Raw genomic sequence first — 22,549 nt, 5'->3', positions numbered from 1 at the left:
CATTGAGATTTTTGTCTTTGAAATGTGTATGTTTTCTTTGTGAGATTGTTTTCGACAATGCTTTAAGTTGAGAAAAATCATTCATCAGTTGTTTGTTTGTTATCTTCTTTAACTAATTTGTTAATATCTGATATGATATTATCAACATTTCCTGTTGTCACAAACACTTGATTTGGAAGAACAACATCATTTGTGCATTTGAAATTAGGATACACCACTGAATTGGTTTTGAGATACTCGACACCCTTTTCAGTCATCACTTTGTCAAATTTTTCTATATCACCATACACCTGATCAACAACAATTTGTGGAACTTTTGGTTCTTTAGAACGTTTAATTGATGAAATGGATTTCTGTAAAACTTCATCATCACTGCTATCAGTCTGACTATCTCTGATATCCACATGATCAAAATCATAAACTTTTGAAGATGAGGGTTTGTCAGTGTTAATCTTAACCAACGAATCCTCACATTTTTATTTTCCTTTAGACTTTGATGCAACATTAACAATAGACAACTGAGAACAATGAACATCCTTAAGATCACTAAGTTCGCTAATATTATTAGAATTATCTTCGATATCAACAAAATTAGATTGAGAATCCGATGTTGAATTCTCAGTCTTTTTCAAAATTTTGATTTGTTCTTTTTTGGTTAAGGTATCATTCACTATATCAACTAATTCATTTGTGTCCAAATATTCATTAATTTTCACAACTCCATAAGCATATCCATCATCAAGAATTTTATCAAACTCAACAATTTTTTTCTCACAATCATACGGAATATTATCAACCTTCTCTCTTTCATATGATAGAAAAAGTAATAACTTCTTATGTTGTTCCTTACTAATATCAGATGAATCATGCAAAACACTAAGTTTAGCATACAGTCGTTTAGCAGAATTAAAATAAAATTTGTGTTGGGCTAATAACATTTTTACTTCACTACTCAAAGTATCCCTATCACACATTATGTTTGTTATCTGCAACTCTAAACACTCAAATTTTATTTTCTTGGTATCTAACTATTTATGTACTTCTATCAACTGAGAGGTTGATTTTTGTGCCTCGGTGCTAGCAGAGATAACCAAAGTGTCGAAATAAGCAACAGTATCATCAAAAGAAGTTAATTTAGAATCATATGCACTTAAAGGAATATTAAAAGATTGAAGAATAGAATGTACCTTGGTGGTCATTGGAGATTTGTCACCAGATTTGGTCATGAAACAATGACCTATCACCTTTTCGTCCTCGTCTTCTTCAAATTTCACGAACATGGCACCATGAGTTGGATTTCTCATCTCTTCATCTTCAGATCCCGAAGACCATATCTGATAAGTTCCTTCGTTCTCATCATCAATCTCTCCTATTTCCACCAACGAAGTTCCTTTTGCCTTTGCCCTTACTTCTTCCAACTTCTCTACATAGTAGGCTTTCTTCTTCACCTTGTTTTTCTTTTCCTCTTTTTTCCGGAGTTGATAGTCACTTGCCATATGATTAGCCCCATGGCAATAGTGACAATCAATTTCTGAATTTCCTTTAATCTTCTTCTTAACTTTTGTCTCTTCTTTCTCCACTTCCTTCTTTTCACTCTTCTTCTTTTCATCTCCTCCAGCCATTGACACAAATCTTCCATTCACATCAACATTTTTCGATTTTGAATTGAATGGTTTCTTGAAAAATTTATTCACTTTATTATTCGAATAAAAAGCAACAACCTCATCATCCGAATTAACAATAAACCCTTCTTCATCAGAATCCTCTTCTTCAACATGCTCATTTTCAGAAACTTTCAAAACTAAAGCTAATGGTCCACTCAAGCTTAATTTCGATTCCTCAACCATCTCATTCACTTCTCTTTCGTGAGTCTTCAACAGATTATACAAATCACTCAATGTTGATTAGTCGAAACTTTGTTGAATTTTCACCATTAGAGTAACATTCCTCCATTCCTTATGCAGACCCATAATGAAAGTCAAATTGAATTCCATAGTTGTCATTGTAATGCCATGACGATGACACTTGTAGATCAATTCATTCAGCCTATCATAGTAACATTCAATTGATTCATCATCCTTTTTCTGAAAATCTTTCAACTCAATCAAACAGTGCTTAACTGAATTGATTTTCGTCTTCTCACTTCCTTCAAAACTTTTCTTTGAGATTATTCTAGATTTCTTTTGCAGTAGTACAACTTCTGACATAGTTATACACAACTGGAGGCAATGCACCGCATAGATCTCTCATACATATTTTCTCAAGTTTCCTCAGTCTATCAGTTTGATCACCAACACTTGAAGTTTCAGATGAAGATCCAATCGGTTGAACATTTGCCGGAGGAGTAACATTCCCAGAGATACATGACTAAAGCTCTTCATCGAGTCCATTCAAGTAGTCTTGCATTCAATCGACCCATTGATCATAGTATTCTGGAATGAGCATAAGAATCTTAGTTGAAGATTTTAGCAGATGAGAGTATGAAGTCATTGAGTTTAAGTTGAAGTTCGCCATTGATGTAAGGATGAACTTTTCTTAGAAGCTAAAGAGAATTTGAAAGCAAATTGCTGAAAATGAACACAGATTTCAAGTAGAATACTCGATTCAACAAAACAGTTGCAAAATTGAATCACAACAGAAGATCAAGGATAATTTTCACTTCAAAAGGTGCAGAAACTTTTTGAACAAAAAGTGGATTCAAAAACCTTTTGATTCAGAATGAAAATCAGATCGCAGACAATGATTCTTACTCTGATACCAATTGATGATATATTGAATCGAGAATAACAAAATATATCAGAGTAATTGAGTGAACAAACAAACAGAGTAAATAGAATCTGGTTTCAACTCCTATTATGCTTTCAATGTTTACAGAGAGAAAGTAGACAAGAAGTATTCAGATCCTTTTCTAACTCTAAGTCTCTATTTATAGGAGACACAAAAGCATACAAAAAATTACAAGGGCCAAACACTAAGTTTCGACATAAAGTGCCTTGTAAAATAATATAACAGAATTCGACATATTACAACCAAAACTTCAACCTTTCCACAGGTCTTGACGGTCCTCGGCGGTTATAGGCGGAAAATATTTAAAAAAGTCGAAATTTTTAATTTTCAAATATTACACCAAAGTTTTAAATTTTCAAATTTTGAAGTTTTCAAATTTTGAAATATTATACTAAAATTTTCATATTTTTAAAATTTAAAATTTTAAAAAACTTAATTTTATAGGAAATATTAATTTTTTAAATAATTTTATTTATAATTTAGGGTCCCCGATTAATCTTCGCCTAGTCTGATTAATCCCTTATCGTCAGTCGATCACCGAGCTATAGTCGAGCGATTTTTACAACTATATATATATATATATATATATATATATATATATATATATATATATATATATATATATATATATATATATATATATTGGCTTTTCCGTTGTTTTTCATCGTCAGCGTATTGTACAAGAATTTTATGCATTAAACCCGACCAAAATGAAGTAGATCTATATTAGTGGCAGTTGAGATGTAACACCCTATTTCATATTGTTTCATAAATCGGGGTCGTAACCCGAAGACTAGTTATCATAAGGCTTAGGGCCTTTGGGAAAGAGACTTAGTCCTCTTTTGAGTGTGGATAATGTAGATCAGTTGATCAGGGAGTTTAGTTTGTGTTTTGGAGTCCGAGGGTATATCGGTAAAATGGCAGTTCAGGCCTTTTTATGAATTTTGAATTTTAGTTTTGAAAGTTTTATAGCAATGGGGAGTTGAGAGGAGTTTAGAGCTTCTCATTAACTTTCTGCAGATATAAAGAGCATCGAAATCGGATTTAGAATGAAGAAGTTATGGCTTAAGAAAGGTTGGTGGTTTTTTTAGCCCTATCCAATTACGTTGGGTGTACTCAAGGTTGGGCGTAATAACTTGATGCAGGATCACGGAGGCGCCCACGTACGCTGGGCATACATGGGAGTATGCGGATGGTATGCTAAGCAGGGATAAACCCTAACTTTTAGGGGTGGTGCCCTATTTAAACAATTTATGTTGCCTTGGTAGTATCTTTTGGTCAGCCTTCACTCGCCTAAACCCTAAGAACAAAACCCTATAGTGATCCTGATTATGATGACGGATGCGGAATAAGAAATGATTTAGTGAATCATACAACAATCATGAACAGGAAGAACACAAGGATGGAAATAATCCCGTTTGAAGCTCTCATTAGTACAGAAAGTATTACAAAGTGGGTCATACAAAAATACTCTCACTTTACTAATCTCTCACAAGTTCTTACATAAAATGAGTGTCACTCACTTCCAATTTATAACGAAAAGACAACTCATTACACACATATAAAAGGTTAACCTACAAGAAGCATCCAATAATGACTTTTCACCCTAACATTCTCCCCCTCAAATTTAGGATTGGATGTCCTGGCTTCAATATCCAACAAGCTCGCGCGATCAAGATCAACTCCTCCTTAATTTAATACTGGTCTTCAAATTTGAAAATGAATACCCAAGAAGCATCGAATACCCACTCTAAATTATTCCCCTTTTAGAATCAACAAGTGATAATAAAACCCACAAAGGTTAAGAAGCGCCCAAGGAATAAACTTCATTAATCTCCCTTCAATGTGTGCCAAAAATGAAACTGCAAAAAACTTGCACGAAAAAGCCATGAAAAAATTCCAATTTTTGTGAAAGTTTTCGACTTTTGGTTGAGAGTTGCAAGAATTTCCAAAATCCGGGTAAAAACTGCAAATATCAGAATTCTACAGGGATCCATTGCGCCAAAAACAACCTCAGATATGAAACTTTACCCAAATTGTGAAACTAGGCATAAAGTGTGAATTCACATAAACTGTAGGGATGTGATACGTAAATTCTCTCATGTTTTAGAATTTTTAGCCCATTGCGAAAATGGGTAAGTTTTGTCATTTCTTTGAAGCTTCATGTATTCGAAATTAAAATCCTGCATTCTTCACAAATTTGTCCCCATTTCAAATGTAGGTAGAAAATGTCAATTGTTTGATATTTGAGGGATTCAAATCAACAAGTTATGTTTCTTCTCCACCTGCACTTCGAATATCAGATGCGATCAATCCTTCGAACATCACATGTGGATACCCACAACGAGCCTTCAAAATCAATCCTTCCAAGTCATTACTCCCATTTCGAAATCAAAACTTTATAGTGCAAACCTTCCATTTAGAACCATCCATTTTGAACTATCCATTTCGAACCTTTAGATTTCGATTTCAAATCCTTCTTGTCCCACTCGACTATCGACATCAATACCTAAGTATCGACCATCTACAAAATCGACATCGACATCAACCAAGTACGAACTCGAATCACATTCCGTCAAGAGTCATCGAAGGTTGATTAGGCACCTAAGCCCTTCGATTATGAAACCCAATATTCACAGTCTTTCCCAATCGGATTCAAATACACATCCTTTGCTTTTAGGAGACCTTCGAAATCCAAACTCAAAATCCATTCGATTTCCAGACTACTCAATCGATGCATTCGAATCGACTTTGACTCTCCTCAAAACAATTTTGACTTTTGGCATTAAACAATTCTTCATTCAAATAAGTTTCTTCTTCCCAACAAAATCCAAAACCATTTGATATCACACCTTCCCTATCAATTCCAAACCATATACAGACTTTCGAAATTATTTACCAGTTCCAATCTTTCCATCACAATCAATATTCGATTGCAATCCTGATTTGATTGCGAGAATTATTCGACTCCCAAACAACATCCTTGACTGTAATCGAATCATCAACACCAGTTGACAATGTGGGTTTTACCTTGAGTTCGATCCCAGATGCAAAATACCAATCAGTCAAATCAAAATTAGATACTCCAAAATCAACAGCTTGATATCGATTTGAATGATTCCAAGTAAGTACAAATCGAAATCAGGTTCGATTTCAATTTTGTTTTAAAATTAACATCAAGGATTCGAAATATAAGCCTAAAAAACCAACGATTCAAACATTTCGATTTCCATCATTCTTCACCACTGAAATCCTTTCACTCGATTTGAACGAATCTTGAACAATAACAACAGTTGAAATTGAGTTTGACCATGAATCTATTCGAATCGATGAAACAAACGAACAACAATAAGTCAAATTTTGAGTTTATACATCTCATTCATCTGATTTGTAACATACGATTTGGGCTTAAAATGAATGTTGTTCGAATTTGGGCTCAAGGAATAGATTTCGAATTGGGCAATCTGATGAACAGTAACATATCTATTGGGCTTCGAAATATAAATAGTGAACCTTCGAAAAAACAGAAAAAAAATATGATTTTGAAAGTATGAGAATATGATTTTAATTTTTGGATTGATCTAAAAAAAATAACTGGATCAACAATGGGATTTGAAACAAAATAGATCCAATGAGACAAACTGATCAAAAATGAAAAACAAAATGCACGAATCGAAATTAAAATTGAATTTCAATAAAAGCCTGGATCGATCTTCATCGAATTATCAAAAATTAAGAACATTTTGGAATCCATTTGAAAATGTGAGAAATCTTCTTGATGATTCTTTTTCTGATTGCAACACAAGAATCAACCATTAATGATATTGGTTCTTTTTTGGAACCATCAACACTTTTGGGTTTTGAATAGGAATTCATTGCAACACTTGGTGATTATTGCTTTGGAACCTAAATTTGCTTCATAAATTTCGGATTCACAACAACATTTGAAAATTTTTGTGAAAAAAACCATTTATTCTTGTTTTCGAGCTTCTTCTTCTTTTTCATTCTTGACAACTTCAAATTTGCAAGTTTAAATCATTTTGCATGTTTGAATCAAATCTTTTGGAGTTTGATGTTTGTGAATTTCTTGGATTGAAGCCTTTCGATAAGGAATCATTCCTTCAAACAAATCACAAGAACATAAAATATCATTGGTTTGAACTCCAATAGAGCAAAAAAATGTTTTCATCTTCATTAGAATAAACTTGAATCTTCTTATCATGAACTTCAAGAACATCAAGAACATCACATTGAATTTCATAGTCATGAACTTCAACAAACTTAAGAGCATGAAGATCACTTGGGTTTTTAACAAGTGAAATGAATTTCTTATCAAACAAATTTCTCTTTTTCTTCTTCCTTTTGATTAGCACTCCAAGATAACATATTCATGGAAAGCTTAATCAAGCATTCAATCTTCAAAAGTGGTTGAAATATTACACTTCCATGATCATCCTTCAAACCTCCATAAGAAACCAAAGTTTCCCATGTAATCAACCTTCCTTTTAACAATAATCCATAGAATTGATTTTCATTGACTTTGTATTTGACATCTTCAATGATCACAATCCAAGACACAAGTACATCATCTTTGATTAATTGATAAGAACTTGGATTTTTCTAGAGAGAGAAAGTGATTTTGAATGGGTTTCTAGATAGAGAAAGCAAAACTCACTTGAACTCTAGTGAAGAAAATCAAAGTATGAATCAAATCAAGGAACAATTCGATTTGTAGAATCCAAAAACTCTCTAAACACGAAGATCAAATAGCAATGATTAATCACCAAATCGAAAATGTCATCATAGATCAGTTCTTGAGGGATTTAAGAACACTTGCTCTGATACCAATTGTAGTGATCATGATTGTTATGACAAATGCATAATAAGAAATGTTTGGTGAATCATAGAAGAATCATGAACATGAAGAACACAAGGATGTAAATAATTTCGTTTTAAGCTCTCATTAGTCTAGAAAGTATTACAATGTGGGTCATGCAAAATTACTCTCACTAGACTAATCTCTCACAAGTTCTTACATAAAATGAGTGTCACTTACTTCCTATTTATAAAGGAAAGACAACTCATTACACACATACGAAAGGGTAAGTTACAAGAAGCATCAAAGCATGACTTTGCACCCTAATAAACCCTAAGTTATTTTTTGTGATTTTTGAGATTGGAAGTGAGTTTTGGGGGAGTTTTTTTTGGTGATTTGAAGGTAGAAGAATTCTTGGAGGTTGCTTTGGAATGGCTTGAACTTGTAGATTTTGATTCATCATCATCTTTGCAAGTCATTTAAGGTATAAAGTTCTCTACTTGATGGTTCATTATGTTAGATCCAGCTTTGAGACCATGCTTATACATTCTTGGGTCCTTTAAGCTAATGTTGAGCTTTTGATCTACTCCAAAAGCCATGGATGTTAGATCTTAGATCCATGGAGGTCTCTTGTTCATAAAGATGCAAGATTTATGAAAGATATTATTCCATGAAACTGTTAAGAGCCTTGTTAAGGTTATTTTGAGTTTTGGTTCCCATTAATTCATGCATGGGGGTCTCAACTGATTAAGTTCTTAATGGAATAGATTGGTAGTCTGGGGAGTACATTGGGTATACCTAGCTTGTACGTTGCACATATTGGCCCCAGAAGGAGTACACTAAGCGTAGGAGCTGAGTACAACCCACGTACTCAGTAGATGGACTCTTGGGCTTGACATTCACGGATTTGGACCATGCTTTGGACTTTTAAGGTTGGGCCTTGTTAGGCTATTAGACTTCTGATTTTAGGCTTTTAAGGGTAAAATGTTCTTTTACCTAGATATAGGTCAAGTAGTTTAGATTCTTGATTATGGACTGAGATCCAATTATTAATTGGATATTATTTGATGATGTTAGCACGGGGAATTTTCCAGGCCAGCAGACCGAGATTTATTTGAGAGATTCAACTGCTAGAGGTGAGCTTCATCATTATATTTAGCAGGTCGAAGGCACTAATGCCGACTTATGGTTTGTTATGTTTAGGATGCTAGATGTATACTTAACGGTTGCTTATGTTATGTGTGTGTATATGTTTACTAGACGGGGCCTGATGACCATTTTTTATGCTATTTATCTTTGTGATTATTGCTTGTGTTATGTGTTTATATGTTTATATGTATACCGGGTGGGGCCCAATGACTAAAAAAACTATATACCGAGCGGTGCTCGATGTCGGGCGGGGCCCATTATATGTTTTATATGTATGGTATGTGGTATCTTGGGGAACTCATTGAGCTTTGTGCTTACAGTTTTCAGTTTACGTTTCAGTTACCTCGATTTCAAAAGGGAAGAGCTCGGGATGACTGCAATTCATACACCAAATTATTCCATATTTTATATAACTCTAATATATTTGGATGTTTGCTGACATATTCTAAGTTCACTTTGGTTTTATGATATTGTTTTGGATAATGGTTTTATTAATATAAAAATGGAAATTTTTGGTCTTAATTTTTGGGATGTTACAAGTTGGTATTAGAGCCTTAGTTTGAGGGATTCAGACATACTCTCGGATGTGTTTGAACTCAAACTGAGGGTCTGGTAGAATTTTTCAAAACGAAATGTTTTATCTAAAGGGTTTTCCAATAAAAGAAAAAGTTGTGCATGTAATCGACCGAACTCAAATAAGTTTCCCAAAATACCTATACATGTTTTACGATATGCTTTGAATTATGAATCTGTGAATAGCATGCTAGTTAGTGCTAAGGATTTGCTCACGATTTGCATGATAGAATGCTAGGAGAGACGCCTTTAGATGCCTACTATATGATCTTGTAGACTTGCATGCTTGAATTGATTAGTCAGTGATAGGATGGCATGTTTAGGTTGTGCTTGTGTCGAGTACTTAATGCTCGAATGTTGCTAGCTTTGTGCTTTTTAGGAGTTCCCAGTAGCTTCAGCTAACTAGTAAGAAAATATACTAAGTTACATATTGCTGAGACTAAATAATTTTAGAATGTTAGGTTTTAACTCTATTGCGCAACTCTTGTCTGAGTCCAACTGTTGTAGTGTGAGACCTTTCATTCGAAAAATTATCTAGTGTCGGTGATATGTAATTGTATGTGTGAGCTAGTTAGAGGATGTTGGGGGAGTTCCTTATGCAGCTGATGGTGATGAGTAGTGTGATGGTTTCCCGAAATACATTGGCCCTTTTTAGGGTTTTGGCCTAGGTGGTCCAGGTTGCTTATCGCTCGGGTCTTCTCGGGTTGTTTAGTTAAATCCATAGCATGCTCCACGTCTCTCAGTTGTGGAAATGTTTGGTGGATAGATTGGCTTGTTATGTGATGCCTTGTATCCTAAGAGGAATTGGATGCTATATTAGATTTGAAATCTTTCTTGGTAGGAAGTAAGATTGAGATGTCCTCTATTTGGTTGTGATTTAGAAGTGTTACTGCACGAATGTTGCTTGCTTTGTTCTTTGTGGGACTCATGAGGGTGGGTTAACTATTAAGTGACTATGTTAATTCATATGTTGCATAAGTCAGATAATCTTAAAGTGATGGATTTGACACTACTACACAACTTTATATGAGTCTAACTGTTGTAACCATGAGTCTTTTACTTGAAGAATTATATAAGCTTTACAGTATGTGATTGTATTCATGATATAGTTAACTGACATTATCGAGATTTCTACATTGATGGCAGGGTGAGGTCAAGAACCTAGGAGAGTCTAGGATGTGTTGTAGTGGTTTGGCCTGTGTTGTTTAGCGATGGGTATTTGTTTGAGAATGCATGTATAAGAATGGATAGGACGGTTGCAGACATAAGTGGTTACTTAGAGACATCGAGATGATTCTTGAGGAAAGTATGGATAGGTGTGGAAGGTATTATTGGACCTGTACTACAGGAAGCACATGATCCACACTCGAATCGAAAAAAAAAATTAAGGGATTCTAAGGAACTGGTTAAGGAAGGTGGCACGGTTTAGTACCATGATTTTTTGCGATATATTTCTTCCTTTATCCGTTTATCGGGTATGATCGTCCAGGTTGAGGATGGGCCAGGTGATTGTTTGGGCCTCAGTGACCATGTCTGTTGGGATTCAATGGTGCAGAAATGTGGAAGGTAGTTGATTCTGAGGTTTGGAGGGCCTTACTCAAAGTAGTGATAGTGGAGTCGCGAGACTCAAGAAGAATGCAATTGTGAGGAATGACTCGAGGATTGCAGCCGAAGATTAAGTGATGGGCAGATGGATTGGGATGTAGTCCCAAAATGAGTCTAGAAGATTGTGATTTTATTTGTCGATGGGTATAGCTGCGTAAGAATGCACAAAAGGGGGTTTTTGTGGTGCGGTTGCTTTGAGGTGTTATCATGGGTCTACTTTCTTGAAATTAGTTAGGTCAGATGCTAGTTGAATGTTTCAGGAACCAATGGAAGTGAATCAGTTAGAGCAACTTCTGTTGTCTCTAATGCATCTTGACTATGAGTATGATGCTTATTATAATTATGGGGAATGCTCGAGACAAATTGTGTTATGGGAATTAGGCAATGTGTAGATTAGTTCATTTGTTTCTAGATGGAGAATTGGTATCATGAGTAGAAATAATTATTGTATTGCATCTACATGGGCTTCTGATATTAGAAGTGGTTATGATTGTGAGGTTTTAAAGGATTCCATCAAAGATCTGGGATAACTTGTGTTCTCTTAGTCATTATCTGGAAGATCAGTTTGAGATATGGTATTTCTACAACATCATTTGATGGTAGTTCGAACCCTAAGTGGGGGGGAATCGACTATGTTTCAGGAATTTGGTCAGGACGAGTATGTAAAGCAAGTTATCATTATATGTATGTGTTCATGAATGCAAGATTCATCTTCGTGGCAAGAAGATGTTCGGGTAAGAAAGCTTCTTGTAGCTAGTGGTTCCTTTCAGAATGTCGTTGAATTAATCAAGAGGCGTTGGGGCGCTAAGGATGAGCAAGTAATGAGGGAATCCCTCAACTCGCAGTATAGATTTATATCCCTATTCTAGGGTGGGCAGTATGGATTGTTAAGTCTGCTTCAAAGTTTGGTGTGTTTAGTCTTTTAGGGTCTTGTGAAAGTAGTGTATTGGGTTAATTGGCAATGCATTCTTGATTTTTTATCTTTTCGTTCATCATCAAAATTGGAGGTCCTTCAAAAGTTTCGAGTTGTTTCAGTTAAAGATCAATGGATGTGTCAATCTATTGTCGAGGTCCGTAGGTTTTATATTTTCTTTGGTTTCTAAGTATGTTTATCCTCAATTGTGGTGTGGAATTTTGGTTCATAATAGGCTCAAGTTTGGCAGTTATCCTTGATTATTGGATGTTCGGATGTTAGGGCAACGTTGTTCAGCTTTCCTATTTTGACAATATTTCTTGATCACCTTGGAAGTTTTATCGAGCTTTTGTGAACTGGTGGACTTTGTTCGGTTTCAATGAAGGTGTGGGATCTTGTATCGGTCGTTCATGACAATATTTATTTTACTGTTTGAGGTTGGTCATTTCATTAAATCTGTCAGTACCCACCCTTTGGTCAAGGATGTGAGGACGAGAGGATGTAGTATATCCAGGGTTGGGTATGTGACTTCCCTTGGGGGTGTACATAGTAGTAGTGCCTCGATTATGGACAGGAGGGGTACAAGCGGACTGAGTAAGATGACTTGAGACCTCTTGATTGGTATTGTTGGCATGGTGATCATTTAGGTTATAAATTTACATCAGGACAAGAGTATGAATGTTTATCTCCTCATCTGGTTGTGTGCGACCATGTTTTCGTCTAGCTTTGTGTTGGGGTCAGTTTGTGCTGTGTAAGGAACTATGTATGATAGAAGGATATGTCCCATGTTATGTTCAAATAGTACTGAGAGGGAAGTTTTTTGGGTTCGTGTAAGTCGGTGGACTAATGGTTACGTATCTTTAGGTCCTTGTGGGGTTGGTCACGAGTCTTTAGGCTATGGATGTGGTGTCGGCAATATCGGTTTAGTACTATGAGCTTATCATGTAATGGATAGAAAGTGTCTTGATATATCATGAACCAGTGGTTGTATGATTTATATGAGTAATACCCGATGGTCTTTCGTTTGAGACTCTTAGGTCTCGTATCGTTAGATTTCTTAGCTTATTTGGGTGATTAGTGTATTGTGAGAGTCGGGAGATTTAGTGATCGGATGGTTTGGATCACGTGGGTACTTAAGGTTGTTAGAAATGATGGTTGTGCACCATCGGCCACCTGCAGAGTGTTTTCATTGTGAACTTGGGTTGCTTGGGGGCTGTCTATCAGGAGTTCGGTTACCAATGTTGGGCATCGGTTATGGAATCTCGATCCATAGCTAACTTGGGATTTGGTTGCAACATGATAGTTTTTCAATTGAACTTCTGTCACACCCCCAAACCGGAACGACGGAAACGTTCGGGGGCGGATGACTTCATGTGGTAACGTAACAAATGAATACATAGTAAAGAAAACAATACAACCATCATATATATAATTGAAAGTTTACATTGTTTAAAAGAGTACATGTTCAAAACCAATTACAATATGATGTCAAAATATGAATTTGAACTAGTGCTGCAACGTTCCTTCTTCAAAAGCTGTTTAGTACCTGTATTTACTGAGTCCCTGGGACATACAAGTAGTTTTGAAAGAGTAGATCAGCATTTAAGCTGGTGAGTTTCATAAGCATTTAATGATAGTATTTGTATGAAAATGAAATAGTTCGTTTTTGTTTGTTAGTGTAAGTCCCCAAAATTGCTTGTGTATCAATCAGATCCAATTGATGGTGTGGAATCCCAATCAATTGGATGATGTCAGATCAATATAGAAGAGAAGGAGAAGAAGAATTAAGATGAATCTATGATGTATTAATGAAATGAATTATGCTCCTTACAATAGATTCTCTCACACAGACACTTCTTCTCTCTAGCTTTCTCTCTCTACAAGATGCTCTCTTCTACACTCAACCGTACACTCACATGTACTCCTCACCCTATATATATGAGACATGGGCCACCAGCAGCACACGAGAGTACAGCTGCACACGCGTGTGCGGCCGTACACAGGGTGTGCGGTCGCACACACATGTGCAGCCGTACACAGCCACAATATTACATATTATATTATAGAAAAAATATATTTTCCTAGAAAAGCAAAGTATAAACCATATTTTTTGACCCAACAATCTCCTCCTTGGTTTATAGCTTTCTTTTCTAACTGGCCCAACAAACTCCCCCTAAAAAGTAGCTGGCTTTTTCTTGTTAATCTTCATTGGGAGCTGGGCTTCAGCATTAATCTTCAAATTTCTTCACAACATCAAGATGAACATATGAATCGTCAATAAATGAATTCATCTTAAGCAGTTGGGATTTCTGCAGAATTTGACATTGAACGTACATTCGGGGAGGAGGCTTGATGTACTGATTCTTGAAAGATAGCGCTTTCAGCTTGAGAATCTACAGAGTAAACATCAGAGAGAACAAATCTTCTGGATCACTTCAGCAGGTACAAAGATAGCAGCAGACTGATTGAGGAGGCTTCAATGCAATCCGTGACATAATCTTCAATTTCAGCCTCACCTTGCTTCTGGGGTTGAAAGATGGAATGTCGAAAGAATAATCTTCATTTCTTGCTCCTTTGAATGCGAATTCTTCGATGCTCACAGATGAAGCCTTGGCTCAGAAATCTTCAACACAAACTCCATGAGTCTTATCTATACCTAAAATCACTTTTTAAGACAAAACAAAACTAAAAGAAAAATTAACACACAAAATAAAAATAAAAATAGAAACAAAAATATTTTTGGATTTTCTGATTTTTCTGAACAAGAAATAACACTATTTTTGGATTTTTAATTTTCTGATTTTTGTTTGATTTTTGAATTATTTTTAATTCTCACCCTAAATTTTATGCATAGAGGAAAACTATGAACAAATTTAACAAAAATAAAATGATATGTAACTTTAAGAATGATTTGGGATCAAAGTTTTTAGACAACCTTTATCCGCTTGTCAGTACCTTCTATCTTCACGTCTTTGTCTGGTCGATCGCCGGTATTGTTGTCCACTTAAACACGAAAAATTGTGACAAAATTAGGACATACTGTAAGTGACAAGACAATGTGATCCTAAGTTCCTAGATATTATATATGATCCTAAGTTTCTAGATACTATATCTTAAGGACCATTCAGCTGACGATGACCAGGGATATTGTTGTCCACCTAAATTGAGCAGCGAGATCTATAGACAATCTTTGAGTGTTTAATTTTAATTGTATTGGAACATGTTTCCCGCTTCCAGATATGCCCCAGTAATCAAAGACTTCCAGAGTACTCCTTACATCGGGTGAGCAGACAATCATTAGGGGAGAAGATAGATTCAGAGTATTATCACTTATAGTGCATATGCTGTGTACCAGGTCGGATTGTTAGTCACGCAAAGGAGACAACATACGGCTAACAGATAAGAGGAATTTCATATATGTATATGTATAATATGCCAAGAAATAGAGTTGCATATGTTACAGTCCAGGTCAGATCTCTTCCAATCACGCAGAGGAGGCAACATATGACTAACAAATAGAAAGAAAGAAAATGATTTTTGTAACGACGTAATTTTTAAACCAATTTTTTTTTTCATTTTTACAAACATCAAACATTGAGTAATAATTAAAGTTCCAATGTAAATAATATTGTCACAACCGATTACATAGCAAAGATCACAAAATAGTTTTCCCCGAGTGTGTGTACGATCACGTCGGCACCTTCCCACGGTCCTTGCTAGTACCTGAAACACATAACACAACAACAGTAAGCATAAATGCTTAGTGAGTTCCCAAAATACAACCTACGCACATATGCCTTTCCAGGCCCTGACCTTCCGGTCCATGTGTCTCAGGGGACTTCCGTCCCGACTGGGTAAACCTTCCGGTCCGACCCACGTCAACCTTACGGTCCATTTTACAACGCCTTCCGACCCATAACATATTCGTCTTCCGGCCCATAATATAATGTCTTCCGGCCCATATCAAGCATATCATACATAGCACATATAACGATTAACGTAACACACATAATGTATATAACTCATATCATGTTCGACCTTCCGGTCACACAGTTAAACCATTCCGGGTACAGTATAGTGAGAAGACTCACCTCGTATGTTTCGATAACTCGTGAACCCTAGAAATCACTCGTGCTCGAACCCCCGAGCTGTAATCCTCCTATGACATCATATATCTATAATTATTACTTGTACCACTAAGGTTGACCATCCTTATCAAGTCAACACTGGTCAACTTGGTTAACAGTCTTTGGTCAAATTGACCGGACTCGGCGAGCGCACGAGAGTGACTCGGTGAGTCTACGCATTTTCACCAACTCGCAAGGATTTTCCCCTTGACACGTCGAGTACTCCCTTGACTCGAAGAGTTCCACCTGGGCATGAATCACGGGACCACCGCGACTCAACTCGCCGAGTCGCAAGGACAACTCGGCGAGTCCCAACTCGACTCGGTCCACCTGTCAAATACCTTTCTAACTCTCTGTGACTCACTGAGTCACCCACAACTCGGCAGGACTACACACTGGGTGGTTTTAAGGACAATCTTCAAGCTACTCGTCGAGTCTGTTCTTCACTCTCGGCGAGTCCATGTCATGCATCAGCTAAAACTTGCTTTTGCGGTCAGATCCGTTCCATACACACATAGATCTGGCCTTCCCAAGCTCATTTATCACGTAAAGTCTCAGTCTTGGCCGCCATGCAACACATACAAGGCTCTTTTTGGGGAAATAACCTCTAATATGGCAACCCTAGCTTCCAACTCAAAAGAATGGACATAAAGCATATCATTTGGGGCCTTCTGGACCTGCTAAGGTCCAGATCTAGGTTCCATATCTCCATGGGACCTTTCATACTTCAAATCCAAGCCAAATAAGGCAAGAAGAAACCCTAGATTTGACACATCAACCAAAACACGAAGTTTAGCTCTGAAAGTTACCTCAAGAAGGTTCCCTTGATGAAATAGAAGCAGATCCAAGCTCCCCAACTCTTCAAGCTTGATCTTCTCCTTCCTTTCTTGCAATAACACACAAATTGATGAACAAATAGCCTCTTATCTCACTCACAAGGTCTCTCAGCCGCTTGGGTGCACTCAAGGCTCAAGGTGGCCGCAATGAAGGGCCATAAGGTCCTTTAAATAGGGATTAGGACCGGGAAATTAGGGTTTCATTAAACAGCGCGGACTCGCCGAGTCCATCCCTTGGACTCGCTGAGTCCAGACGCCAACCTCCGTCCAAAACTATGACCCGACTCGGCGAGTTCGACCTCCAACTCGCTGAGTCCCCTCACAAAATACCAAAAATATGAAAGTAAGGATACCTGGAGATCCGGGCTGTTACAATTCTCCCCCACTAGAACAAGACTTCGCCCTCGAAGTCCCGCTATGCAAATAGCTCCGGATGCTGCTCACGCATCTCACGCTCCGGCTCCCAGGTCATCTCTGATCCCTTCCGATGCTGCCACTGAACCAATACCAGGGGTACTTCCTTGTTCCTCAAAACCTTGATCTTCCGATCTCTGATGGCTACTGGTCTCTCAGCATAATTTAGGCTCGCATCCACCTGAATATCCCCTAATGGAACCACTGCCGATTCGTCGGCTATACACTTCCTCAACTGCGACACATGGAAAGTGTCGTGAATCTGCCCCAACTTTGCTGGCAAGTCTAAACGGTAGGCTACCCGGCCCACCCTCGCGATTACACGGAAAGGACCAATATATCGGGGCCCCAACTTGCCCCTCTTCCTTAATCGAATCACTCCATTCCAAGGAGAGACCTTCATGAGTACAAGATCACCGACCTGAAACTCAAGCTCGGACCGACGTCTGTCTGCATAACTCTTCTGTCGGCTCTGAGCGGTCAACAACCTCTGCCTGACCAGCTGAATCTGCTCGATCGTCTGGAGTACGATCTCCGTGCTACCCATAACCCGCTGTCCTACCTCACCCCAACAGATGGGGGTGCGACACCTCCGCCCATACAACAACTCAAAGGGTGGCATACCAATGCTCGAATGATGGCTGTTGTTATACGAGAACTCTGCTAAAGGTAGATAGGTGTCCCAACTCCCTCCGAAATCCAACACACATGCCCGAAGCATGTCCTCGAGCGTCTGAATCGTCCGCTCACTCTGACCGTCTGTCTGGGGATGATATGCGGTACTAAAATGTAACCTAGTACCCAACTCCTCATGAAACTTCTTCCAGAACCTGGAAGTGAAACACACATCACGGTCCGAAATAATCGAGATCGGCACTCCATGCCGCGATACTACCTCCCTCACATATAACTCTGCCAACTTCTCCGCAGAAGAGCTCTCGCTGATGGCTAGAAAATGAGCACTCTTCGGCAGCCTATCCACGATCACCCAAATCGCATCGACTCCCCTCGCAGTCCGCGGCAATTTGGTGATGAAATCCATAGTGATTTGTTCCCACTTCCATTCGGGAATATCTAGCGGTTGCAGCTTACCGTGCGGTCGCTGGTGCTCGGCCTTGACCTGCCGATAAGTCAAGCACCTCTTGACAAACCAAGCGACATCCCTTTTCATACAGGGCCACCAGTACTCCTTCCTTAGATCCAAATACATTTTCGTAGCACTGGGATGAATCGAGAATTTCGATCGATGTGCTTCCTCCATCAAAATAGTACGCGCACCGCCCACAAACGGTACCCAAATCCGACCCTGAAAAGTCATAAGCCCTCGATCATCCGTGATGAATCCTGATACCTGACCTACAACCCGCTCCTTTTTCTGATGTTCTGGCTTTGCAACCTCTGCCTGAGCTCCTCGAATAATATCCAAAATCGGGGTCAATACCGTCAATCTCATACAAATATCTCGGATCGGGGTGCTTTCCGCCCTACGGCTCAACGCGTCGGCTACCACATTAGCCTTGCCCAGGTGGTACAGGATCTCACAATCGTAATCCTTCACCACATCCAACCACCTCCTCTGTCGCATATTCAGATTTGGCTGATCCATCAAGTACTTCAAGCTCTTATGGTCCGTTTATATCGTACACCGAACCCCATACAAATAGTGTCGCCAGATCTTGAGGGCAAACACCACAGCCCCCAATTCCAGGTCGTGGGTGGGATATCTCAACTCATGAGGCTTTAACTGCCTCGAAGCATACGCTATCACATGACCCCTCTGCATAAGCACCGCCCCCAAACCCGATATAGAGGCATCACAATACACCACAAAATCCTCCATCCCTTCCAGGAGGGCAAGCACCGGAGCCTCGCACAATTTCTGACGAAGCATCTCGAATGAGGACTGCTGCTTCGGTCCCCATGAAAACGTAACACCCTTCCGGGTCATCCTAGTAAGTGGCACGGCAATCTTGGAGAAGTCCTTGATAAACCTGCGATAATATCCAGCCAAACCCAGGAAACTCCTGATCTCGGTGGGCGATCTCGGCACCTCCCACCTTAACACCGCCTCAATCTTGGCCGGGTCTACCAATATCCCTTTCTGGTTAACAAGATGCCCGAGGAACTGGACCTCTCGTAACCAGAAATCACACTTGGAGAACTTGGCATACAGTCTCTCCGATCTCAAGACCCCAAGAATCTCCCTCAAATGTTCCTCATGTTGATCCCTAGACCTTGAATACACCAGAATATCATCGATGAATACGATCACTGACCGATCCAGCATCGGTCGGCACACCCGGTTCATAAGATCCATGAACGCGACCGGGGCATTGGTGAGCCCAAAAGGCATCATCACAAACTCATAATGTCCATAACAAGTTCTGAAAGTAGTCTTCTGGATATCTCCCTCTCGAACCCTCATCTGATGATACCCCGACCTCAAGTCAATCTTGGAGAACCAAGATGCCCCCTGCAACTGATCGAACAGATCGTCGATCCTAGGTAACGGATACCGGTTCTTAACTGTCAACTTGTTCAACTCCCGGTAATCGATACACATCCGGTGTGAACCATCCTTTTTCTTTACGAACAAAATCGACGCTCCCCAAGGTGAGCTACTCGGTCGAATGAATCCCTTTCCCAACAGCTCCTGAAGCTACGAGGATAACTCCTGCAATTCCGGTTGAGCGAGACGATAAGGCGCCTTGGCGATGGGCACCGCTTCCGGAACCAAATCAATACGAAACTCCACTTGCCTCCCCGGAGGCACACCTGGTAACTCTTCGGGGAACACATCCGAAAACTCGCATACAACCAAAACGTCATAAATCGAATTGGGCTTCCCTGCGGCCACTCGAGTATCCATCACGTAGGCTATGAATCCATTACAGCCCTGCTGCAAACTTTGCCTTGCCCTGGCAGCCGAACAAAACGCTGACCCACACCGGGTCCGCTCGCCATAAACTGTGAGCACTCCCCCACTAGGGTCTCGAATCATCACCAGCTGTCTCTCGCAATTAATGACTGCTCCAAACTTACTCAACCAGTCCATACCCACGATAATGCAGACATCTCCCATAGCTATAGGAACCAAGTCTATAGGGAACTCGACCCCAAAAATCTCTAGCACGCATCCTCGAATCACCTCAGTGGCGTATACCGCTTTCTCATTTGCTATAGCAACTCGCAGGGGTCGACTCATCACCTCCCCATCAATACCGGTGTGCTGGCTAAAAGCCAACGAAACAAAAACCGACTCGCACACGAGTCAAATAATACCAAAGCAGGCACATAATTCACAAGAAAAGTACCTACGCATATCATAATATAAGCACAATATCTCAGTATAAAGGTAAATACATGAAAGAATACATACCGGCTACGACATCAGGCGCTGCGCGGACCTCCTCCGCAGTCAACTGGAAAGCTCTCCCACGAGCCTTTGGAGCCTCGGCCTTCACTGGCCGAACCTCGGGAACCCTGGCAGCAGGCGTAGATCCCTGGCGAAGCTGGGGGCACTCGGCCTTCCGATGGCCGGTCTGGTTGCAATGAAAGCAAACCATGAATCCCTTGGGGAAATCCCTAGCAAGGTACCCCTCCTTGCCACACTTGTAGCAAGCACCCGATCGACATGCCCCCTCATGACCAAAGTGCAGCCCTTCTGACCTCCGGATCTCGAATCGGCGGACTTGGTCCGCTTGGCTGCCAGCTGAGACTGAGCCGGCCGCCGATCCACCCGTTCAGACTCGGCCTCCTCCCTGGCCTGGGTCTCCAGCTCGATCTCACGCTTCCTGGCATTCGCCTGAATCTCAGCAAAAGTCTGATATGACGAGTTCGATACGAACTCCCCGATATCCCTCCTCAGCACTCCCAAATACCGACTCATCCGAGCCTGCTCCGTGGACACCTGTTCGGGGCAGAACATCGCCTTCTCATGAAACTAACGCGTGATCACCGTAACATAATCATTACCCTGCTTCAGGGTCAAGAACTCCTGAACCAACCGTTCCCTCTCCACCTGGGGAACGTACTCGTCTCTGAACATAGCAGTAAACCTCTTCCAAGTCACAGCTGAGACCTCTGCCAGAGTGAAGTTCGTCGTCACGAACTTCCACCAATCCTTTTCTCCCAGGCGGAGCTGGTTCAAGGCGAACCGTACCCTCGGATGCTCCGGACATGAACAAGTGTAGAAGCATCCCTCGATATCATTAATCCATCTCATCACAGCGATCGGATCCTGCGTCTCGTCAAACTCCGGTGGCTTCGTGTTGCTGAACTCCCGGAACAGCAACGAGTCACCTCCCTGTGGTCTAGCAGCGGCCACAGCTGCGGTAGCTGCAGCGGCGACGGCCTCAGTCAACGCGGCGTACCGCTCATCAAATGTCTTCATCAGCGTGGTCTTAATAGACCCAAACATCTCCGGAATCTCAGCCCGGATCGCTGCAGCTACCTCCTCATGAATCATCTGACGAAGCTCCTCGTCAGTCACACTACTCGTACCAGGTCTGTGGCGTGGTCCAACCATGATGTCTCTGTAATACAACATAAAAATATCAGAGACTCTATCGGGCATAATCGCACTCGATAACACAGTCCTACTCAGTCTCCGATACCCAGGGATTCTTACATGGGCTGCCCACTGATCCGATGTCTTTAGTAGTACGGGCCCAATACTACCAATTACACCGCATCAGTATTCACCCCAAGTCCTCCTCCCCAAACCCCGAATCCAGACGCGAACCTACGTCCAAAACCACGACCCAACTCGGCGAGTTCGACCTCCAACTCGCCGAGTCCCCTCACAAAATACCAAAAATATGAAAGTAAGGATACCTGGAGATCCGGGCTATTACAATTTTCTACAAACCTAATTTATCGGAATTTACCTGTCCACCCATCAATACCGGAATTAAGGACAGAATCCGCACATGGAGGAAAAGTTAAACCACGGTTCCAGATACTGGTTCATTTAATGTGACGAGTAGATTCCCATATATATCTCCTTGCTCAACCTATCCAAGCGTCGTATTGTCAGACTGAACGGATGTAACTAGGTCACGATTTGTCAAGTCTATAGATTCCTTAAGTTCATCTGCACCTAGTCAAGTCCGTTAAATTCTTCGTGCCTACCAACGCATCAAACCAGAGCATAGACCCTTCAACTTTGGGTACATTACGCAGACTCGGGTTGCCTGTTATCACTCACTTCCCAAAACATCTCCCTCAAGCACATTCCATAACCAACATATTATAATTATTTTTTTAATTATTTTTTTTGATTTTTTTTTTAATTTTCTAATTTTTGTTTTGTTTTTATTTCTCCCGC

Source organism: Lactuca saligna, chromosome 5, assembly GCF_052625555.1.
Source record: "Lactuca saligna cultivar CGN05327 chromosome 5, ASM5262555v1, whole genome shotgun sequence".
NCBI classification, from domain to species: Eukaryota; Viridiplantae; Streptophyta; class Magnoliopsida; order Asterales; family Asteraceae; genus Lactuca; species Lactuca saligna.
This window is presented reverse-complemented; position numbering follows the sequence as displayed.